The sequence below is a fragment of the Asparagus officinalis genome, chromosome 4, assembly GCF_001876935.1.
Source record: "Asparagus officinalis chromosome 4, Aspof.V1, whole genome shotgun sequence".
In the NCBI taxonomy this organism is placed as follows: Eukaryota; Viridiplantae; Streptophyta; class Magnoliopsida; order Asparagales; family Asparagaceae; genus Asparagus; species Asparagus officinalis.
In genome coordinates this window covers 20297604-20311916 of record NC_033797.1, presented here as the reverse complement: position 1 = coordinate 20311916, position 14313 = coordinate 20297604, and the positions used below count along the sequence as shown (strand labels likewise).

General features: G+C 36.6%; 1 protein-coding gene across 3 annotated transcripts in view; it reads left to right on the top strand.

The window, feature by feature from the left end:
• Positions 1–5398, top strand: part of LOC109836867 (pentatricopeptide repeat-containing protein At2g21090-like) — a 10301-nt gene extending 4903 nt beyond the window's left edge. For 2 of the 3 annotated variants that reach the window (XM_020404906.1, XM_020404904.1), the window contains exons 2-4: positions 274–425; positions 2040–2109; positions 4791–5396. The gene's annotated coding sequence lies outside the window, so the exon portion shown is untranslated. Of the gene's footprint in view, positions 1–273; positions 426–2039; positions 2110–4790 lie in introns of all 3 variants that reach the window. The other variant, XM_020404905.1, reaches the window with a different exon arrangement.

Sequence of the window (14313 nt, the reverse complement as noted above, 5' to 3'; positions counted from 1 at the left end):
TGTGATATTAAATGACTTGAGGGTTGTTTACTGCAACTGAAGGCATTGATGTGATGTGCACTTTACTCGTTCTAATATGAGGGGCCTATGCAGTATTCAGTAACTTATGAGATTTGGAGCACTTATTATACCTATTTTGGGACGCTTATTTTGAAATAATTAAGATTTGGTGACCAATATCTGAAAAACCCGTTCTTGTTTCTTCTGTTGCATTTTAAACTTATATGTTACCTAAGGAATCTGCCTTATCTTGTTATTAATGCTTCTATCCAGCTTCAGTTTTCTTGGCTAATTATTGATGCTGTTATGCGGCTTCAGTTTTCTGGGCTGAGCAAGAGTGCGTATATAAAAGTAAGATTGTTATCTTGTGACAAGACTATTGTGCAGTATTTTTGAATATCCCATCCCAGTTTGTCACCCAAAAGGTGCGCGCGCTTCTCCTTTATGTTTGTAGCATTTTGCAAGATTAATTACAATATTTATAATTCCTATTTGTCTAGTTTTACTTTTGTTTCTACTTCCAATATCTTAGCAGCCTTTATACCAGCTTATTTTCTTGTGACATTACATATTTGTCGGATTTAGATATACAATATGATATTCTGATTACCCAGTATTTCAATTCATAGTCTTGACTCTTGAGGGTGCTTCAGGAATAGTTGAAGTGCATATATGTCCTACTTTTATGTACATGATGTAGCTTACCTAACCATTTTTTAGAATTGTGACTTATATTACATTCAGGAATACTTGATTGTTTTTTGCACATTGATGAGATGAGATACTTTCCTATTTTAATGACATATTTAATTTTAAAAAGGTATATCATAGCATAAACACTTAGAAGCTGTAAATACTTATTTACGCAATATTAGGCGGTTGTTACGTTACATCAGGATTTCAAACAAGTACCACTATGATTAGCAACAGTTAAACGTAGTTAGAGGAAGATGGCAGATTACATCAAGGAAATAAAAAAGAAGACAAATCGTCAAAAAGGAGTCTTCCAAGCATCAAAGCTTAATTGACTCACGGAAAAGTATAAAGCTTACTCCTAGTAATTCAAATATATCTGTGACTTCAATAATCACAAAAACCAGTTTCTTCTCCCTGATTAAGTTGGAATTTTCCTGAAATCATTTGTGGAATTTTGAGATTCAAAAATTGGGGAGATTAAAAAATCGTCAAGAAGACAAATCGTCAACAGGCACGTATTCTTCTCTAGGTATATGAGGACTTCGATAGTCACAAAAACCAGTTTCTTCTCCCTCATTAAGTTGGAATTTTCCTGAAATCATTTGTGGAACTTTGAGATTCAAAAATTGGGGAGAATTAATGAACTTCTAGAAACTTAAATTTCCAGATCCATAGATGTCAATGCTGAATGGGATATTTTGGATAGGTCTCAGAGTGTTAATATGAACAGTATAGGTGAGAAACGCATAGTCTATCTTCTTTAGATTTTCAAGTTTGTCCTACAAATAAAAGATGTATTTTACTTCTGTACAAGCTATTTCTGTTAGAATAGATTGTTTTAATCTTTTATATTCTCCTGTTGGAAGTTTTTTCTTGACGACAAAATTGAGCTTAGGTCTTATTTCTCTTGAGCCTTACAGAATTAACTCGTAAAATTAGGAGTGTAAGTGGATTGGATATGGCTTAGATATGATATTTACTATCTCCTTTTTTTTTTGAGTTACGGATACGGATACAATGCTTTGTAGCTTCTAGTATACCACATCAAACTTTTGCAGCATAGATTTTGGCTATACAATAACCAATTTACTTGAAGACATATGCTCATCAACTGTTACTATTTAAGCATGCATTAGAAGGCAAGAAAAATTGAAATTTGAATAGACCCACAGTCAACATTGCCACATACATTATGATAGAACAAAAGGAGCTCATCTGTGTGTTAGAAATTTCTCCTATTACGTATGCTGGATCCTAATTTATAAAAAAAATGCTCTTGCATCTTTTTCATCAGTTATTTTATTTCCATCAACTAACCAGCCACCCATGTGCCTTGACAGCAGACTTCCACATTGAAATAGATTAAGCTAAGCTTGGGGCTCAGCTACAGGGAAATACTCAACACAAAGAAAAGTAAGCAATGAATATGTATGGAATCTTTTTATTTCTTTTAATTTTCAACTTCAAAATCAAATGTGGAAGGAGTTATTTTTAATCTCGTCCTGTTCGTTATGTAAGCAAGAAGGGGATGATGTATATAGAAATTAAAATATAGGATTTCTTATATGGGAGTTGAGCATCTCCAACAGTCTGCACGCGACAAATCTGGATGATTTGTTAACTTCATTAAAAAAATTAGAAACTTAAGGGAATCTAGTCTAAGATTGTTAGTTACATAAGGTAGAGTCAAGTCTCTCAGGTGTACAGTTAGGTGATCAGACCCACTTAAGACCTATTTCACATCTCCAACAGTCTGCACGCGACAGATCTGGGTGATTTGTTAACTTCATATCTTCTAGAAACTTAAGGGAATCTAGCCTAAGATTGTCAGTTACATAAGGTAGAGCCAAGTCTCTCAGGTGTACGGTTAGGTGATCAGACCCACTTAAGACCTGTTTCATAGTTAAATACATCTACTAAGAGTCTAGGACCCAATAGAGTCATACGATTGTAGACTTCAGTCTTTCTATTTTGAAGAGATCATTTGTACATTACGAAGGGAATAATTAGGTAGCCTTGTGAAGAGAACAAGAAAACGCAAATTAAGGCACAAATGAAGACCATCAGAGAATGATAAGAATCTAATAACTGGTTGTTAGTCCTAACACATGGGCGCCAATGTTTGTTTGGTGAGGGGTCGAGGATGAATTTATAGAAAATTTTGTAGACGAATGTAAAGTGAGGTTAGGCTATAGACTCAAAGTCCAAGCCTTGTGTGCTGGCCAATAGACTCTAATGGACCCGACAACTTAACAAATACAATCTGCCACCTTTTTTTAAAATTGTTTCTAAGAGACATCTCTTTCTATCTCTACAATGCTAGTTTCATCATCTGTGCCTTCTTTTAATGATCTGGAATTGGCTGCGGAACACAGATTCACTAAAAACTTTACTCGGATCATTTAAATGCTTATCAATGTTACAAGAAATGCTTACCGATTCCTTATCAGGAACTGTTTATGACATATTATATGGTCAACACGATAAAAAGATTAAAACGTGGAGATGGATTGCGGCAATTTCCAGTTTCAAATTTTGGAACTGGAAGTAGAATTAGAATTGCACGCAACTCTTTGCTCTTTTTCAAGTAAATGCATTGAACTCTTACTCGTCAGTTATCATAAATCAGAGAACACTTCTTACGACATGTCCTTCGAACTCTTAGGTTCTCAATCGCTTTTCCATCTTCCCGAACAATGCAAATTAGCTGGGATTTTATTTCTCTTGGGCTTTACTAAATATATTGACAATAATACCACCTGTCAACTTATTGTATTATTGTATAGTTTCCTAATTCCCAAAATTAAGGGTGCAAATGACTTGGGGATTACATTTAATATATGCCAATAATCCCATCTCATATCCCACTGGATATGAAGATGGATACATTGGCAAATATATGGATCCCTTCGCATCCTACTCAAATCCATCTTCATAGCTTTCATCCAAAGACACCTGGCAACAACTTCATTTCTGTAACTTTAAGCTTAGCTATGCTATCATAGTCAACTTCTGATAACTTGGTTTTGTATAAGGACCAAACTGAAAACTCTAGCTTTTGTCAAGTTTATATTTCGGTGTACCACAATAAAAAATTGGTGCATGCATTTGGCTTTTTAATAGCCAACATGCTTTAATACAGAAATACAGCAACTGCATCTCTTGAACCATGCATTAGTCGGCAAGAACAAAACTTGAATAAAACTGAACAATGCCACATACATCATGATAGAATTGAAATAGCTCACCCATTGGATAGAAAGTTCTCCTATTATGTATGCTTGATCCTAATAAAAAGTCTCTCCATCCTTTTCATCGGTCATTTTATTTCAATTTTCCATCATCAACTAACTAGCCACCCATGTGCCTCTACAGCATATGTCCACATAGAAATAGACCAGTTATTGTTGAGGCTCATCTGAGGGAACACTCAACGTAAAAGAAACGTAGAGTCTGAATATCTCCAAAATCTTTCTATTTCTTTGAACTATAAAGTCAATAGGAAGGACCTGCTATTTAATCTCATTCATTTGTCTGTTATACTGGAGTTGAGGAGCATCTCTACCAACCTTGTTACTTTGTTAGCAAACTTCATTCCTTCTGGATTCTTAAGGGAATTAATTATAGGATGGTGAATAACTTATATTAGCAACATGGAGCTGAGCTTCTCAGTTGTACCTGTTAGGTGACCAGTCCCATTTGGGACCTGTTTGTTAATGATTCATGTCTACTAAGGTCACATGAGGTTTTATTAATGTGTTGTATTATTTTGCCAAATATGGTTTTGAATTTCAATCTGAATGCACAGCAATAACTTCCTTATTTAAGTTTTTTTAAAAAAAATTTAATTCTTTTTATTTATTTTTATTTTGGCTTTCCTATGGGTATGTTGAAATGTGGATGTTGGTGAGAATGAGAAGAAACTATTTATATTAACTAGTTGTTAGTCCTGCCACATGCGTGTTGTTGTCAATCAAGCGATTTTTGTTGTAGAGCATCTAAATTGGGTTGGAACCATAGTCTTGAAATTTTATTGCATTCGTTTTAGCAGTTTTAACTGCTTCAGGTTCCTCATTTGTTGTCCTGTGTTTCAGGGATAAGGGATCTGAAGATCTAATCTTCTAGAAGGACAGATGGGTGTGTTGAGTTGGAGAGCATCTCCAACCGTTGGGTGCGGTGAAAGTTGACAGTGATGATTGGTTGTTAATATTGGTGAGTTGGGAGTGCTGACATCTACGTAGAAGATAAGAGGAGAGGAGTAGAGCTGTTCGAATAAAATATTGTAAGGCTCAACAATCATCATCAGTACAATTTTAGGGTTTTGGTGCAGTGAGAGTGGAAAATGAGATCGGTGCAAACCATATTCCTATCCAACTAAGCATACATTAAAGCATTTTTTTTTTAATTTTTGTTGCATGGAATTGTCTAGGTTGTGATTCAGTAAACTGGCGTGCAACCTGTGGATCATATGCAGTGCGCCATTTGGGTTTCATCTTCTCCGTCGCTTGCGGTGTAAGATGAAAATATAAACTTTTTACTCTGTAATTCACATTAGAACTTTCTATTATCAGTCAGCAATTGTTTTCATCTAAAGTTTTTCGTACATTTTAGCCATTTAGGTAGAAACATTATGCAGCAGCTCACATGGAGAAGTAACACGTTTTGAGTCCAAAGTTAGACCTTGTTTCCTGGTAGTTGTTGCTTGGCCCCTGGGAGAATTTGGACTGTGTTTTCCAATCATGGATTTATTCTGAATATGAATATATTTCAGTAAGAGAAACTTACATTCATGTCCGCCAAGTTCAAGAATGGATATACAATAACATAAAGTGAACAATAATGCAGATAGATAAATATACAGAAAATGTATAAAGCGAAGAAGTATATAGGTTTTCCCATTCAAAAAACTATTTAAATGCTACAGAAACTTCAAATAAGGAGTTTACTGTTTACCTGTGTACTTGACACGTAAAATTATTTGAGTAAACCCTAACGTCACCAACTTCGTCTTCAAATTCACTGAACTGAGAGCAAAATAGTTTCAGTTGTTTTGTTCAACTTTGCAAAGCATATTTATGTCTATCTCCAGCAAAAAATAAAATGATACTTATATCTATATACCCAATCCAATATGGATATTAAATTTTTAATATATAGATATGTTAGTATACATATACGAATACAATATAGTTATACGATTGTACGCATTTAAGTTGATAGGCTTCATCAAAAGACACCCTGCAATAAACTTGTAGCTGTTAACTTCAGGCTTAGCCTTGCCATCATAAGTCAACTTCTGGTAACTAATTGGATTCATATAAAGGTCGCAAATAAATGACTCTAGATCTAGGTAAAACCATTATTCTAGCACACTACAATCACGGTTTCTGTAGTATGCATTTGGCTTCTAAAGTTAGTCAACTTTCTTTGTTGCATATGTACGCCAACTGTTTCTTTTTCAACTGTGCACTGGACAGCAATAACAATTTAAATTTAAATAAATCCTCAATCAAAAGTGCCAGGTACATCAATAATTGAACAAAAGGAAACTACCTCATGGGTAGAAAATTTCCCTACTACGTATGTTGGACCCTAGTTAGATTTGCTCTTTCATCTGTTATTTTATTTCCATCATCAACTAACTTTATAAAATTAAAAAAAAAACAATTATTGTTGAGGCTCAAGTAAGGGAATACTCAACCTAAAGAAATGTAAGTAACAATGAAAAATTGCTTCTAGACCCCAAAATTCAAGTTTTAATATGCCTTAGTCCCTCACATTTTTTTTAAATGTGCTGCAACCCCTTTTTTTAAAAAAAAAATTGTGTCCAGGGCCTTCCATCATGATTCCAGCTCATGATTAGAGATGTCAGCTCCTAAAATCCCAATTTTATCATTTCTCTTTATCATGCCAGCTCATCCCAGCTCATGTTAACTGTTATAGATAACATGTTAATTGTTATAGATAACATGTTTACTATTATAATTTTATAAATATGTTTTGAACTCAATGTGTGAACTGTAATAGTTAACATGTTACCTATAATAGTTAACATGAGACGCGAAGTTCCTCGGGACGTCGCCGGCGGCGGAGCGGGGGAGGGAGGTTGGGGAGGGAGGGAGGTGTAGGAGGGGAGGAGTGTAGAGGAGAGGAGGCGAGGAGGGAGGCGGCGGGAGTGTAGGAGGACGGGGGGGAGGGAGACGGGGAAGGGGAGGAGACGGAGTTGGGAGGGAGGTGAGAGGGGCTGAGGGGATGGAGGTAGAAGTGAGGAGGTGTAGGAGGGAGACGGACACGGGAGGGAGGCGGAGTTTGGGGAGGGAGGGGGGGGGGGGCTGAGGGGGACCGGAGGAGGAGGAGGGAGGTGTAGGGGAGAGAGTAAAATCGGGATTTTGGAGGAGGTTGCATTGGAACTTGGGGAGAGGGGCATTGGACACAATTTTTTCAAATTATAGGGGCGGCAGCACATTGGGGAAAGTTGGGAGGGCTGTGGCACATTGAAACTTGAATTTTGAGGGGCTTGAAGCAATTTTTCCAAGTAACAAATATCTCCAAAAACTTTGTACTTCTTTAAGCTACAAAGTCAATAAAAGGGGTTATTTTTTAATCCCATCCTTCTCTTTGTTATATGTTGAGCATCTCTAACAATCTCGATGTGACAAATTTAGGTGATTTATTAACAACATTCCTTCTAGAAGCGGTGGTTACATGTATTAGCAGCATAGCGCCAAGTCTCTCATCAGTTGCAAAATTATGTGATGAGTGCCACTTAAAGAGAACGTGTCAGCACAACTTGGAGAGTGCCGGGTTAAAATTAAGCAGTTAACGTAGTCTCATAATCCGTTCACAGCATCGCGTACTTCCAATTACTATCTAAAAAAAATCTGAATCTGAATGTGGCAACCAAGTTTTTATTTGCGATCATTTTTCTTTTCCAATAGCGTTTTTGCAAAAAAACATTAGAAAAGTTGTTTAGATCGCTGCATAGGTTGCGTATCAGTTCCACGTAACCGGAACCTTTTGTACCAATTATAATTGTATGTTTCATTACAGCTAATAAATACAAAAAATATAACTGATAATTTACATAGATTTAAGCTAATTCATAATTGCAAACTTTTTTAGCTATAAATGTGGTTTAAATTGCATTTCTAGTTGCAATGAAGCTCTTATGGGTTCAAGAAATCCCGTGTCCAAAAACAAGTACATGAAATACACGCGACAACTTGCAAAATTTTTTAACTGAATAAAGCAATTACGTACAATGATAAACATGTTTCCGTTGCTTTTGTAATAACCACTTGCATGTAATTACAATTACAACAAACCAAACAACTCCAAAAAGGGGAAGCATGTTGTCAATTTGAGGATGGTGTTGCATAACATCTAAATCATGTCGAAACCAGTTGTTAAGAAATCTAAAGACATTTAGATAGAAAGACACATGGGGTGTGTTGATGTTGAACAACATCTCCAACCATTAAAAGTGAAAAACAACAGGCGATAATGATAAGTTGTCGATCCGTGGAAGCCATTACTTGGATCAGCGAATTGTTGCCTGCTTCCTACAGTTTTGGAAGCTGGTCCATATATTTTGGTTGTCATCATTAGTTCATGCGTTTGATATGGAAAATGTCCTACATCTTGCTTGCAATATAAGATGATGTTAAGAACTTAACGATTCTGTAAATCTCATTTCAAAACTGTGGGGGTATTCCTAGATATTTAGAGAACTAGTTTTACATTTATGTACATGCTAGATAGTACTTCTGTGTTGATGTGTAACTCTTGGGATGAAGTACGCAAGACTTTGAACTACGGATTTTTTTTATACAAAATTGCGATGAACTTTTTTTTACTAGGATAAATGTAGGCGTCTAAAAATGTCTATAAGTGTTCGCACACAGCTTGAGACGGAGAGAAGACGACGAATGTCGTTATCCGAGTCTAAAATGATTATCTGACGCCGGCAAGCGCAGGAGGCGAAACGGCGAACCAAGTGGCCTGCACGCTCAACAGTCAGCTCGCGCGCGCCGGTCAACACGCGCGTACCAATCAGTTTGTGCGCGTCGGTCAACACGCGCGTGTCAATCAGTTCGCGCACGTCGGTCAACACGCGCGCGTCAATCAGCTCGCGTGCGTTGGTCAACACGCGCGCGTCAATCAGTTTGTGCGCATCAATCAACACGCGCACGTTAACCAACACGCACACGCCAACCAACGCGCGTTCGACGGTTAGTCCCGCAATGAAGCGTACAAGTCAACAAGTCGATCAAATACATGAAACGGTGAAAAGAACAAGTCCCGGAGAATCAGAAAAAACACAAAAAAACAAAATACCGTCCGCTCGGTTCGACCCCGCGCACCGCGCGGGTCGGTCCTTCTTGACCGGCGCATGGCGCGGGTCGGATCGTGCCGCCCCGCGCCCCCCGCGCTGTTTCGACCTCCGGACGCGTTTTCGACGGTTTTCTCAGGATTTATCTATTCCAGGGGTTCCTAACTGACTTGATATCATATATAAACATGGTTAGGCCGTTATTAACTAAAGATAAGGTCAAATCATCCATTCTTATCCGAAAACCCCCAACCGAAGCCTATAAATACAGGCATAGGGGCTCATTTCACAAGGAGCGATTTATTATCAAGACGAGGAGGTGCTGTCGAACTCCAGAGCCAAGAGTCACGAATTTCAGCGAGGTTTAGCGAGATCTCGGCGAACTCCAGCATAAAGAAGGAGCTATTCGAAGGATCTGAAGCACGTACGTCCGTTCCTTGAGATTAGGCTTTGTCTTAATATCGAGAAGAGCTACTGATTTCGCTTGGTTGATTTTAGCGCTTCAATCAAATACTCCCTCGGTGAAGGCGATGCTCTGCCTAGTTTTCCATCAACCGGATCCAGATCTAAGGCAGTCCACGGATATCAAAATCCCCGGCACAGGCAAAGATATCCCGCACAAGCAGAAGATCGATAAACGATCTCCTTGCGTTTGTTTTGATGAGAGTTGTAATTTTTATTTTCATTGTGTAAGAGTCTTATAAAAAGACTATTTTTTTTGTTTTCATTGTAACGACTAAAGTTATAATGAATACCGTAATGAATACATCAACTTTCGACGCAAACAATAAGCTATCATAAACTTTCAAAATTACATAAAGATATCATATCGTTGAAATTTGTTGTTGACAATGATGACTGCTTGGGTAAATGATGTAGGACGCTTAACAAACAATTTTATGGAGGATTTGGACAATCACGAGCTAAATACAGATTTATATGTATTATTGACTTCCGCAAAGAAACAATCATATCTTCCAACCTAGTGTAGGGTCGAAAAATTGACTGAGATTGATTCTCTTGTTTTAAGAAAATCGATCACTTGGAAAAATTGACTGAGATTGATTCTCTTGTTTTAAGAAAATCGATCACTTGGTATGAAACCCTTACAACCACTCACACTCTCTCGATTACAGATGAAGAGAAGATTAATTTAGCTCCTCCTTGTTTAACGTGGGTTCTTGGTGGCGAAAGGATGTTTCCCCGATGCTTGAGTCGAGATTGCCTCCCGTTGACGATGAGAACAAGATCACAAAAGCTTATGATGGTGGCTTAGATCACGAGAATACGAACACAAATCTCTCTTCACGCGATCGCCAAAAATCTTCCCAAAGTCCTCATAGCTGCTCGAGGCTATTTATAGGGTTCGTAGCATGTAGGACGCTTAACAGACAATTTCATGGAGGATTCGGACAATCACGAGCTAAATATAGATTTATATGTATTATTGACTTCCGCAAAGAAACAACCATATCTTCTAACCTAGAAGACGGATTCTGACATATTATATATGTAAATCGCCTATCTCGGCGAGATGGAGCCAACTAGATTGTCAGAGTTTTAAAATCTTATCAGTAATACCTAGTTTTGACTGAAATCCAAAAATAATCAGCTTTTAGTTTATTTTTAGTAATAAAGTTGGAGTCTATTTAGATTAAGAAATAAATTCAATATTAGAGTCAAATTAGGTTAGGAAACAAATTCAATTTTGATTCATTATTTGTTTCCTCTATTATAGGGAGTCTTTTTAGGATAGAATTTGATACTTTTTATTTCTTTATAATTCTAGTCTTACTAGAAGTCTTATTTATTTTTCTATTTAAGAAGAGTCATGTAACCCCAAAGAAAAATATCTTTTTATCAATAAAATTTCTCTTTCAATATTTTCTTCATGGATTCAAAGTTCTTCGTGGATTCGGAGATCGTTCTTTATGAATTCAGAGAACACCCTTGGTGAATTCTGAGGTTTTTATTTCCGCGCTACATCAATTGGTATCAGAGCCTTATTTTCTGATCCGATGGCAGGCAACAAAGCCCCTATTTCTCGAACTAAGTTCGATGAGTTAAGACCGATGTAATCAGATGAAGACTGCTTTAGAGCAACTTGTGTCGGCAGTGGAGCGTCTGAGCACAATGGGAGTTCGAAATCACGTTGATGGTCGCCAGCGACGTGATCCGACTCCACATTATGAATTTAACATCGACAATGACCCTAAGCAAGACCTTGGAGTTAGGAAGAGCACTAAAGAAGCAATAAAAAAAGAAGAACCACCTCTGAAGCACAATATCTTTCGCATGAGATGCACTATGATGTAGAAGATTTGTGATGTTATCATTGATTTTCACAGTAGCAAAAATCTTATCTCTCGGCGTATGGTGAATAAGTTAGATTTGAAGACAGAGAAACACACTCCTCTCTACAAGATCGACTGGATTTACAAGGGCAATGATGTGCAGAAAGATGAGATGTGTCGGGTACCTTTTTCTATCGGCCGTAATTATGTTGATGAGGTTTTTGTGTGATGTGGTCGAGATGGATACTTATCGGATTCTTTTAGGTAGGCCGTGGCAATTCGATATTAGAGCTACCCATAGGAGCAGAGACATTAATGCTTGTATCTTCAAGAAAGATGGACGTCGAATTGTACTTATGCCTCTTATAGAAAAGGAGTCATCTAAGATAAAGACTACTGAGAAGAAGAGACTCTTGGTGACAAACAACGAAGCTTTGGGAGAAAACTTGAAGCAATCTGAAGAGGTCTATGACTTGGTTGTAATTGAAAAAGAAGAACATGCCCTACCAAAATTTCTCCTAAGGTGCAAATACTCATTATGCATAAGATTCATGATGCTGATAGAGATATGATAGTGAATATGGATATTATGCATGATATTTTTAGAGAGGTTATGAGCGATATTGCACATATTAATGATGTCCTGATGAAGGAGAAGGATAAAATAGAGAGTGAGGCAATTGATGGTATGTGTGAATTGCTTGGTGGAGGGCTCGAGGCAAAGAAGATGAAAGAATTATGTATGTAGTATGAGAGAGAAAATTCTTTTTTGGAAGCAATGATCATCAATAATTTTAATAACGATGAGATGATATCGCCAACACTAGAATATGGGAAGCAACAGAGAAAATATTTGGAAGATTTTTTCATGTCAACTACAGAGTCACATGCTGCCAATTACATACACATGTCACGGGAAAGATTCATACACAAGTTTGATATAGAAAAAGTCCTAGCAGAGGAGGTAAAAGAACAAATGGAGAAAATCAAAGCTAAATACAAAGCAGATGTTGATCGTTGCAAGAAAAGAAAATTATTTAATAATGAAGCTACTATTCTAACAAATATAAGCTCGGGGTTGAGCTTCTTTCAACAAGGAGAGACTGATGTAGGACGCTTAACAGACAATTTCATGGAGGATTCGAACAATCACGAGCTAAATACAGATTTATATGTATTATTGACTTTCGCAAAGAAACAATCATATCTTCCAACCCAGAAAAAATCTTCCAACCCAGAAGGCAGATTCTGACATATTATATATGTAAATCGCCCATCTCGACGAGATGGAGTCAACTAGATTGTCAGATTTTTAAAATCTCATTAGTAATACCCAGTTTTGACTAAAATCCAAAAATAATCAGCTTTTAGTTTATTTTTAGTAATAAAGTTGGAGTCTATTTAGATTAGGAAATAAATTCAATATTAGAGTCAAATTAGATTAGAAAATAAATTTAATTTTATTTCATGATTTGTTTCCTCTACTATAGGGAGTCTTTTTAGGATAGAATTTGATATTTTTTATTTTCTTTGTAATTCTAGTCTTACTAGGAGTCTTATTTATTTTTCTATTTAAGAAGAGTCATGTAACCCCAAAGAACAATATATTTTCATCAATATAATTTCTCTTTCATTATTTTCTTTGTGGATTCGAAGTTCTTCGTGGATTCGGAGATCATTCTTTGTGGATTCAGAGAACACCCTTGGTGGATTCCGAGGTTTTGACTTCCGTGCTGCATCAATAAAAAGCATAAACGGTCGTTGAAAATAGAAAGGAGAGAAAAGATAAAAGAATATTGAGTATATAGGCAAAATTGTCTAAAAACATGCCATCTATGAAGCACATTACAACCTATTTTGATTGTCATCAAATGTGTAATGTATGAAGTAGGTTACAAGTTACTCAGCTCTAAGTGTCGCCAAACATGATAACTTAGTGAAACATATATGTAGGCAAAATTGCCTGAAACCATGCCATGTGTGAAGTACTTCACGATTTACGTTGATTGTCATCAAATATATAATGCACGGAGTAGGTGATAACTTACTCTGACCATTGTCAAACAAGTTAACTTAGTGAAATATTAGGTACGTATAGGCAAAAATGTCTAAAAACATACTTGTGCGAAGCACTTAAGCAATATATAAGCACATATAGGCAAAATTGTCTAAGCATGCCAAGTATGAAGCACCTTACAACTTATTCTGACTGTCGTCAAGCATGTAACGCACAAATCATGTGAAAACTTATACTAATTGTCATCAAACATGTAGAATTAAGTACGTATGAGTGAAGGTTTAAAGCATGCTATCTGATTGCCGTCAAACATGTAACGTACGAACATGATTACTCATCTTCAAATAATTAAGGCACTTTAAAGATATATATACTTAAGTACGTATGAGTAAATTTATCTTAAAACGTGACGCGCGAGGACCGTTACAATTAACTTACCCTATCATCAAACGTATAACGTACAAACACATGATTGTTGATCCTGATTGTCGTCAAACATGATAATTTAGCGAAAAAGATGCGGTAGTTTTCTCTAATAAAAAACTAAATGTATTTCTGTGTAATTAGAAAGTAAAAAACCCTCAAAGTTTTCATGTTAGATAGATAGAGAATTGCTACGCTAGAGCACAGAGCCTGCGCTCCACTGGAAGCCGGATAGTGCTATGTTGGAGTTTTGCCCTCCATGAAATTGCCGGGTCAAGAGGGCACCGTACAGCTCGTTGTCCCATCTGGTTACTATTTGGACCCCAACCCGTCAAATATTTGAATCTCACTTTTCAACTAAATTTCACCGAGTTCCTAAAATTTATGTACTCTTGAATTCACTCATAGAGAGGATTACTGATGTTAAATAAGATAGTTTAATCCTAGCTGTAAATTGTATTCAAGCTTTGAAATTGAGGTCCATGTTAGATCTACATCAAAACTTGAGATCTAAAACCATATAGCCATGATTAATTCAAAGAGATTAACAA